Here is a 7865-nt window from a genome sequence, read left to right on the forward strand (position 1 = left end):
CTTAATGGTGGCATCAAAATCCCGTCTTGGACCCCGGAAAAGCCTCCTAATATATAATACCAGCGGTGGGCTAACCGCGGCTCCCGAGCCGCATGCGTCTCGTCAGAGTGTGCATAGAATGTTCAATTTTTATAGCATAGTTATAGTTTGTAGTTGAGCCTGAAGTTTATAAATACGTGATCCCAGTTGTGCTTCACTACAAGTCGGTCTATATCAGGTTCGTGTCAAACTTTTCTGTTTACCAGGGCGAGTTTCTGATAATGATAACCCCTCATATCTAACTTAAATCTCAAACATAATTCGGGGGATAAACAAATTATAGTTGTCATATACATACATTAGAAGGAATAACCAAGTGTTAAGAAGTAAATGTAATGTTTGTATTATTAATTAAAAAATCGTCAAAATGTACAACGCACTTTTATGTACGAGATCAAATTCATTAATCTGCTGTCCCCAACTAAATGCCCTTATGGCCCTACCCGAGAGTCACCCCTGTCTGTATTTTTTATCGTTTCAAATTTTAAAGCGTGTGCATAAAAAGCAAGCTTATCTCTTCATACGTTACTGATGTTCAATTTAATTCTGATACCAACGAAGAAAACAACAAACCGTGATGATGAAAAAAACTTTCGGCACAATTTGTTATAAAAATTCATTTTGCAACCTTTGTATTTACATATTCTTATATATTACTCGTGATTATCGGGGTTATAAACTATAAGCTGATCAGTCGAAAATAACAATCGTAATACTGCTAGTGCCAGTTTGTTCTTAAATTTTCTGACTATCTTATTGAAATTAGCTTTGGCATATTATCTTTCGACTTTTTTGAAATCTTGATAAAATGTCTTCTTATGGCCACCAATTTAATCTGGCGTTATCAGGGCGCGCATTAACAAGGCCTCGCAAAGTTTGTTCTCTCATTTACTCAAAATTAAAGTGGAGTAGAATAGCTTAAAAGCTAGTCAATACGACGGGTAAAGCATCTTCAAGCTTGCGAATTCTATACAAATGTAGTGTCCGGAACAAACCCTTGACATTATTCTTACTTAATTGCAAATATATATATATTAGTTATTTGCTTTCTTTAAATGCGAATCTACATATTACCTTCTCTATCTGTATAAAATCTAATGACTACAAAGCTTAAATTTCATTTGAGCTCTCTAAATATTGACTTGAACTGCCCTAATTGAGTCGGAGTTGACAAGTTTAATTTGATGTTATATCCGGAACCGTAATAGTTCTCGATTTCAGATTATTATATTGAAAATCTGATTATAAATTTCAAACAGTTTAATAAAGCTTGTTTTTCTTGCCAAAGCATTTTTTTTCTGAGCAGTAATGTAATACTTAAACCATAGTCGTGTGTCGTATTCGTTTAATTATATAGAATTTTTTCCAGCCACAGCCCTGTTGTGTTTATAAAAATAAAAATTTGTCATGACAAAATCTTATGTAACATTTTTAATGATCGTCTTTTCACATTTAACTTTTTTTCTCAGGAGAATTTGTTCAAAGCAAGGTCATGTTCTCAAAATGAGAAGATTTCGGAGCTAATTTACTAGTGACCACTATTTGCTGATCGGCTAGAGACTTTTATTAAGCATAATATTAACATAAGGTGGTGAAGTCCACAGAATCGGTCATCAAGAAAAATATTGGCATATAATTTGTACAACGAAATATCAATTTTCCATAATTTCTAAAATTACTTCAACGAATAATTCATTTTTTTTATGTAGAAAATCCAATGAATGTTTCACAATGCAGAAATAAATTATTAGTCGTCTCGAAGAATGCAGCCATAATGGTTATACTACTAGCTCCTATCTATATTTTAATTGTGTAATTGTCCATGTTGCGTATTCAATCATTGTATTATCGATCTATATTTTTATATATTTTAGCTGCTGTGAAAAGTTGTTCAGATGAACTTGAACTTGATTATTGTATTTATTTTGTGTTTTCGATACTTTTTTTTCGTTTGTCTCTTGTTGAAGCAATAAAATATTTTGGAAATCATGAAATTTCAAGTCTTGTTACGGTTGGGGTTGTTACGGTTGGGGAAAATTCGACAGACTAGGGTTTCCTAAATAAAAAAAACTGCGGGGTAGGGTGAGCTGGAGCGGATGCAGGGGGAAGCGCGGGCCGGGCTGCCGTGGCCCGGGCGCACGGCCCAGAAAATTCCGGAAAATTATCTTCGGCCGAAGATAAAATATTATGTTCGTTTATGTATGGCCCGAAGATAATAACGCAATTTTTCGTAAAATTTATCTTTGGCCACGCTTGGTCGATGATAAATAGAAATTGCCAAAATAATTATCGTTGGCCACGCTTGATCGATGATAATTTTTCAGATTTTCGTTTTTTTAAGGGTTAGACCTTGGATTTTTGTCGATTCCGGCTATTTTCATTGGATATTATTCTTCGCTGACGTCACCTTTATTCGCTTATTCAGTTAGTTGTGGATTTCGATTTAGAATTATTTTAAAAGTCTGTATTGGAATCGAACTCAGGTCTAAAGTTTAACTTGACGTGACCCTATCCACTACACCACAACAATCTTAATTTCTCAACGATTTACCTCTAATACTTATGTATCGGATGTGTAATTAACTCACTTTCAGTCTTCGTGTCCACGCCTCATGTTAGATAAGTATTAGAGTTAAATCATTCGGAAAGCATCGTGTCTGTGGTGTAGTGGTGAGTTGCACGCCAAATTAAACTTAAGTTTAAGGTTCGATTCCAATAAAATCTTTTAATATAACTCTTGAGTCAGAGAATCAAGATGACTTCAGCGAAGGATGTAGGACACTTAATATTGCCATAGAAACGACAAAAAAGCCAAAATCGACAAAAATTCAAGGTCTAACTAACCCTTTAAAAAAGCCAAAATCTGAGAAGAAACGACAAAAATAGCCAAAATCAACAAAAATTCAAGGTCTAACCCTTAAAAAAGCCAAAATCTGAAAAATTATCATCGATCAAGCGTGGCCAAAGATAACAATTTTACAAATTTTCTGTTTATCACTGGCCAGGTGTGACCAAAGATAAATTTTACCGGAAATCCCGTTATTATCATCGGGCCATACATACCCGAACATAATATTTTATCTCTGGCCGAAGATAATTTTCCGGAATTTTCTGGGCCGTGCGCCCGGGCCCCGGCAGCCCGGCCCGCACGTACCCCTGTATCCGCTCCAGAGCTCCCTGCAGCCCTAGCACTTTCTCCTATTTGCCTCTCTCAAATTTTCCCTAACCGTAACAAGACTTGAAATTATATAATTTCGAAAATGTTTTATTGCTTTAATTAAAAAAGAGGCGAAAAACACAAGTTATCGACAAGATAAAATACAAATAATCAAGTTCAAGTTCACCCGGAAAACTTTTTTTTTTTGAATAAACTGAAAAAAAAAAAAAATCGGTGGATAGCAGAATACGCAACATACCAGAGAAAAAACTGTAGTCTCGCAATAAATCAAATAAATTACGTGTCAATGTTACGTGTTAACCTTAACGGGTAGAATTATGATATGGGATGGCATATCTAGGCTTCTATAATTTTTATTGTTTCATAGTCATTAAATTACATATCCCTAAGTGAATAATTCTAGGCATCTGTATTCAGAAATTATAGAATGGAGAGAAAATAATTAATATCCCGTGGAATAAATTATAAGCAAGAAATAATTTCCAGAACGAATTCTATGGAATTCATCTCTATTCGTTATCATAACGAATATAATTGCTTACATGAGCCAATCGACATGTACTACATTTGGCATTTTCAGTTGTCTTTAGTAACTTTATTCAGAAATCCGTTTTTACTTTTGAAGGAGGGATGACATGATTTTGCTACACATTTTAAATTAGAATGAGTGGCGTGTTAATGTGGTTAGTGCGATTCCGTAAAATTGGACTTTAAGCAGATAGATGCCAACGCAAACTTGCAGTGTATCAATATAACATACAAGAAACAATGCACAAATATATATACCACAGGTCAAACCGAAGTAGTATTAAATCATTACAATACCGGTAGTCAGACCACGACACGTTATGCCATCATTTTAATTTTGATGACGTCCCACACGAAACGTCGAAGTGAAAATAATTTTAATTTTGATGACATCATCACATAAACTTCGAAATTAAAAACAGCTCAAAATGGAAAATAAATAAATGAAAGTGGTAGGCTTCTGGCGACAACAACACGTTCCAACCATAGAAAATTTCAAAGCAATTGGTCCGGCAATCTGAAGAGTGAAGCGATATTTCCACAACGACATAATTAGAAAACGACCCATAGGTTCATTTCAATGAAAGTGTGTGAATGGAGAATGTTAAATACAACAATACACACACAATGTATTTCGCATTTCATATCAGTTTTCTTCGTAGCCGCTGTTCGTTCATTCTTTTTCATAAATATCTGAAAAATAATTGAGGTTTATTGATAACTCGCTTGCAATGTATATGCTTTTCAATAAATCGCAGAAAGGGTGTTTTGGTATTTTGTTAGACTGAATCTTTACCAGAGCACGCTATAAAACGGTTAGTCAGTTATGTTATTATTTTTAGGGTGGACATATCCTGAAAAAAAAAACTTACTTTCAATAATACTGTTCCACAAATGGCAGTCAGATTATGCTCATCTCTTCAAAATTTTGTCTCTACATTTATAGACCTGCAACATTTGAAAATATTGAAACAGCATTTTATTAGTTATGTAATCTTGAATATTTGGTAGCTATAACCCGACAATCTGAAACCTCGCTTGGTAAGGAGCTCGAAAAAACGAAAGAATAAATAGGATTCCACCTACAATCCGACAACTAATTTTTTCGGGGCCTTGTCGGATTTAGAACCCTTTTTAATCTTTATGACATGTTGGCGAAATAAATTAGCGCTACCAATTACCAATTGTAAAATATCGAAATATAAATATAAAATAAAACTCGTCAATTAGTGCTCAGTTCGTGAAATTTCATTCTTCAGTCATTATTTCTTCGAAAACTCTCGTTGAATTAGTCAAGAATCGTTGAAAATAGTGATCAAGCGATAAGAACGTCAGTAGTATAAACCCTGCATCAGTGTGAGTGCGAAATTGTTTTTAACCGTTAAAAATTGTAATTTTTGATTCAGAAATAAGTATGGATGGGTATGGAATATATTTCCTAAATTTTGTTGAAATTTGAAACAAATGATGGAAATCTTTACATTAACCAAGATGGATTGAATTTAAATTCGTTAATTAAAACTTACTTTCAGTGATTTTGTTCTTGAATGTTTGAGACCAGTCATGCTAAAGCTCCTCACACTCCGTACTCCACATTCATATTCCTGAATGAGAAAATTGAAAATCAATTTAGTCGTGGAAATACTCTCAATTCTGACCCACTGTCACCGTCGAAATACAAAACTGGGGCTTTTAAAAAAACAAAGCGTATAATAAAAGCAATGATATGGTGTTTTGGAGATGCGAGATTCGATACGAAAGAAATATTTGATTCGATTCTAAAATGCCCAGCTTAAGTGGCAGCTCGTTGATGATTTAGATTTTAGGCAGCGAAAATCGGTGGTATCAAAATCGAATAGATTCGAAATATTTTAGTGTGTTACTTTGGCTCTATCTGTGACATTAAAATCGGCAGGGAATTTAAGGAGCATTCACTGGAAATTGATCAAACGTGAAAAACATAATTTTTGCAAGTGGGGAATTGAGGAAGAAATCTGATATAGCCGAAGAGAAATATATATATATATCAAAAAAGTTTGGAACCAACAAAAAAGAAAGTAGCCTACAGCACTTTTAAACGGTATACGTGCATGTGGATATTCAAGTGTATTAATTTGTTGGACATTTATGACAATATATTGCTTGATCACAAGCTAATTTGGATGTAAGTTTCTGCAGAACATACTGGCTCCATACGATCAATAATATGCATATGATACATAACTTTAAATTGAGAAAGGGAATTCATTCCGAATACGTAACATAAAAGGGATCTTTAGTACTCAGAATAGGATAAAACCGAAACTCAAAAGGTTCAAAGGAAAAAAAAATTCGGGGCCACGTGAGATGCACGACTTTCGTCATAGTTTTATGGCATGAATGCGAATTAGATTAGCAGGGCCAATGGACATTTAAAAAGATGCGCCAAAACAGAAATATAAAACTCACCATTTGCATTTCGGTATGTAATGAGTGATTATTTATCGGCTTCAGTTTTCACGATCTTATGATTCTTGTTGTTTTCTCGAAACGCGCTAAAGATAAGCAATAGTTTTATATTCATTAGAATATTGTGGTGCATATTAAACAAGACATAAAACTGTCGCATGGTATGAGATACCAGATAAAAACAGAGCAGCAGAATAGGTATTTTACGTGTTAACAACTGCTATAATATCAGATTTGAATGACCTACCGAACCATCCTGTTAGCAGTTAGTTAGAATTAGATGACCGATCTCTACGTTACTGATCGTGAGTATGGTAAGATTATTTATAGTTGTTCAATAAAACTTACTTTCAATAATATTGTTCCGATGTTAGGGTTTTGTAGAGTTCAGTCATATTAGAGATTCTCCCCCTATCTGATTTTTGTCTGCAAATTACTGCAACAGAAAACTAAGTTTGTTGTGAAAATACTTCGCAATTTCAATTGCTATAAGTCGGAAAATGGGTTCTAACCTACGTAATAACAAAGCGTAAATTAATAGCATTGTCGCAGTATATTTATAACAATATTCGACTGGTATCGCTTGATCAGTAATAAAGAGAACGAGAGGAGCCAGTAAGCATATTTGTATGATTATGATTAGCATATTTATATGAATACATAGAACCTAAAGCAAAACCGCTTATGTATGAAAAAACCTCGCGATTTCAATGATGTCCTTGGAACATATTACTTTAGTATACAGACGGGGACGTATGCGAAATCGACAGAATATAATCACAATTCTTTGTCGGGGGTTAAGACACACATGGAGAGAATTTTATATTATCATAGCTTCAATTAGTATGATTTCAATCTCAAACAAAAATCTATTTTTTAATTTGTATTTATTGACGTTATCTTAGGACCACATTTCCAACCCGGGAGTGGATAAATTAGAAACATGGTAGACGAAGATAGAGTTTTCCAATTGCAGATCCGTCCGCGACGACATGTGCTTCAAGGGCCATTGCTCCTTCGATATTGTGATTCGTGTTGTATTATTGACATGTCTGTTGTGATATAAGTGAAACTCTTTAGTAAAAAATATTGCGGAGTAACTTAGTTAGTTGACCATTATCAAAAGTGATATTTTATAACAGTCACGTAATATATCTATCACACGAGCGTTTATATAGGGGGAAGACTACTGAGTACAAAAATTAGCATTAATTAAGTCTATTTTAGTTACATTATTGTCATTTACCACCCCACCCCATCACGTGACGTGGTGTTTATACGATCCAAAAAAATAGTATATATACTGTTGTTAGGCGCTAATAGGAGCATCAATTTATATAACATCTAATACAGAACCTAAAATTGATACTAACTTAACTTCCTACCTTTCCATACACATCGATCAGTTGTCAATCGATTATCATCAGCGACAATTTAGTTTTCTTTCACTTCTTGCGTTGCTGTTCCCTGTAATAAGAATATAGATTTCTATTGCTTGTTAGCATACCTTTTCACATCTTTGATCAAGCAAACTAATGTCGAAAGTCGATATACTTACAGAATTATTATACGAACGTATACGAACGAAGTAATAAAACGATAAACATTGCCGGATCTTGCTGTTCACCTACAAACAATAAAACAATTTGACACAGGAGGATCTGTATAGTTA

General features: G+C 34.0%; 1 long non-coding RNA gene across 1 annotated transcript; it reads right to left on the reverse strand.

The window, feature by feature from the left end:
* Positions 1-4074: 4074 nt before the first annotated feature.
* Positions 4075-7850, reverse strand: LOC120334014 (uncharacterized). The gene is made up of 7 exons (XR_013468996.1): positions 7769-7850; positions 7579-7660; positions 6542-6629; positions 6194-6279; positions 5272-5349; positions 4618-4693; positions 4075-4438 (listed from the first exon to the last, which is right to left on the reverse strand). It is a non-coding gene; the product is annotated as an uncharacterized LOC120334014 (long non-coding RNA).
* Between the last annotated feature and the right edge of the window lie 15 nt (positions 7851-7865).

The sequence above is a fragment of the Styela clava genome, chromosome 15 (assembly GCF_964204865.1).
Source record: "Styela clava chromosome 15, kaStyClav1.hap1.2, whole genome shotgun sequence".
Taxonomy (NCBI): Eukaryota; Metazoa; Chordata; class Ascidiacea; order Stolidobranchia; family Styelidae; genus Styela; species Styela clava.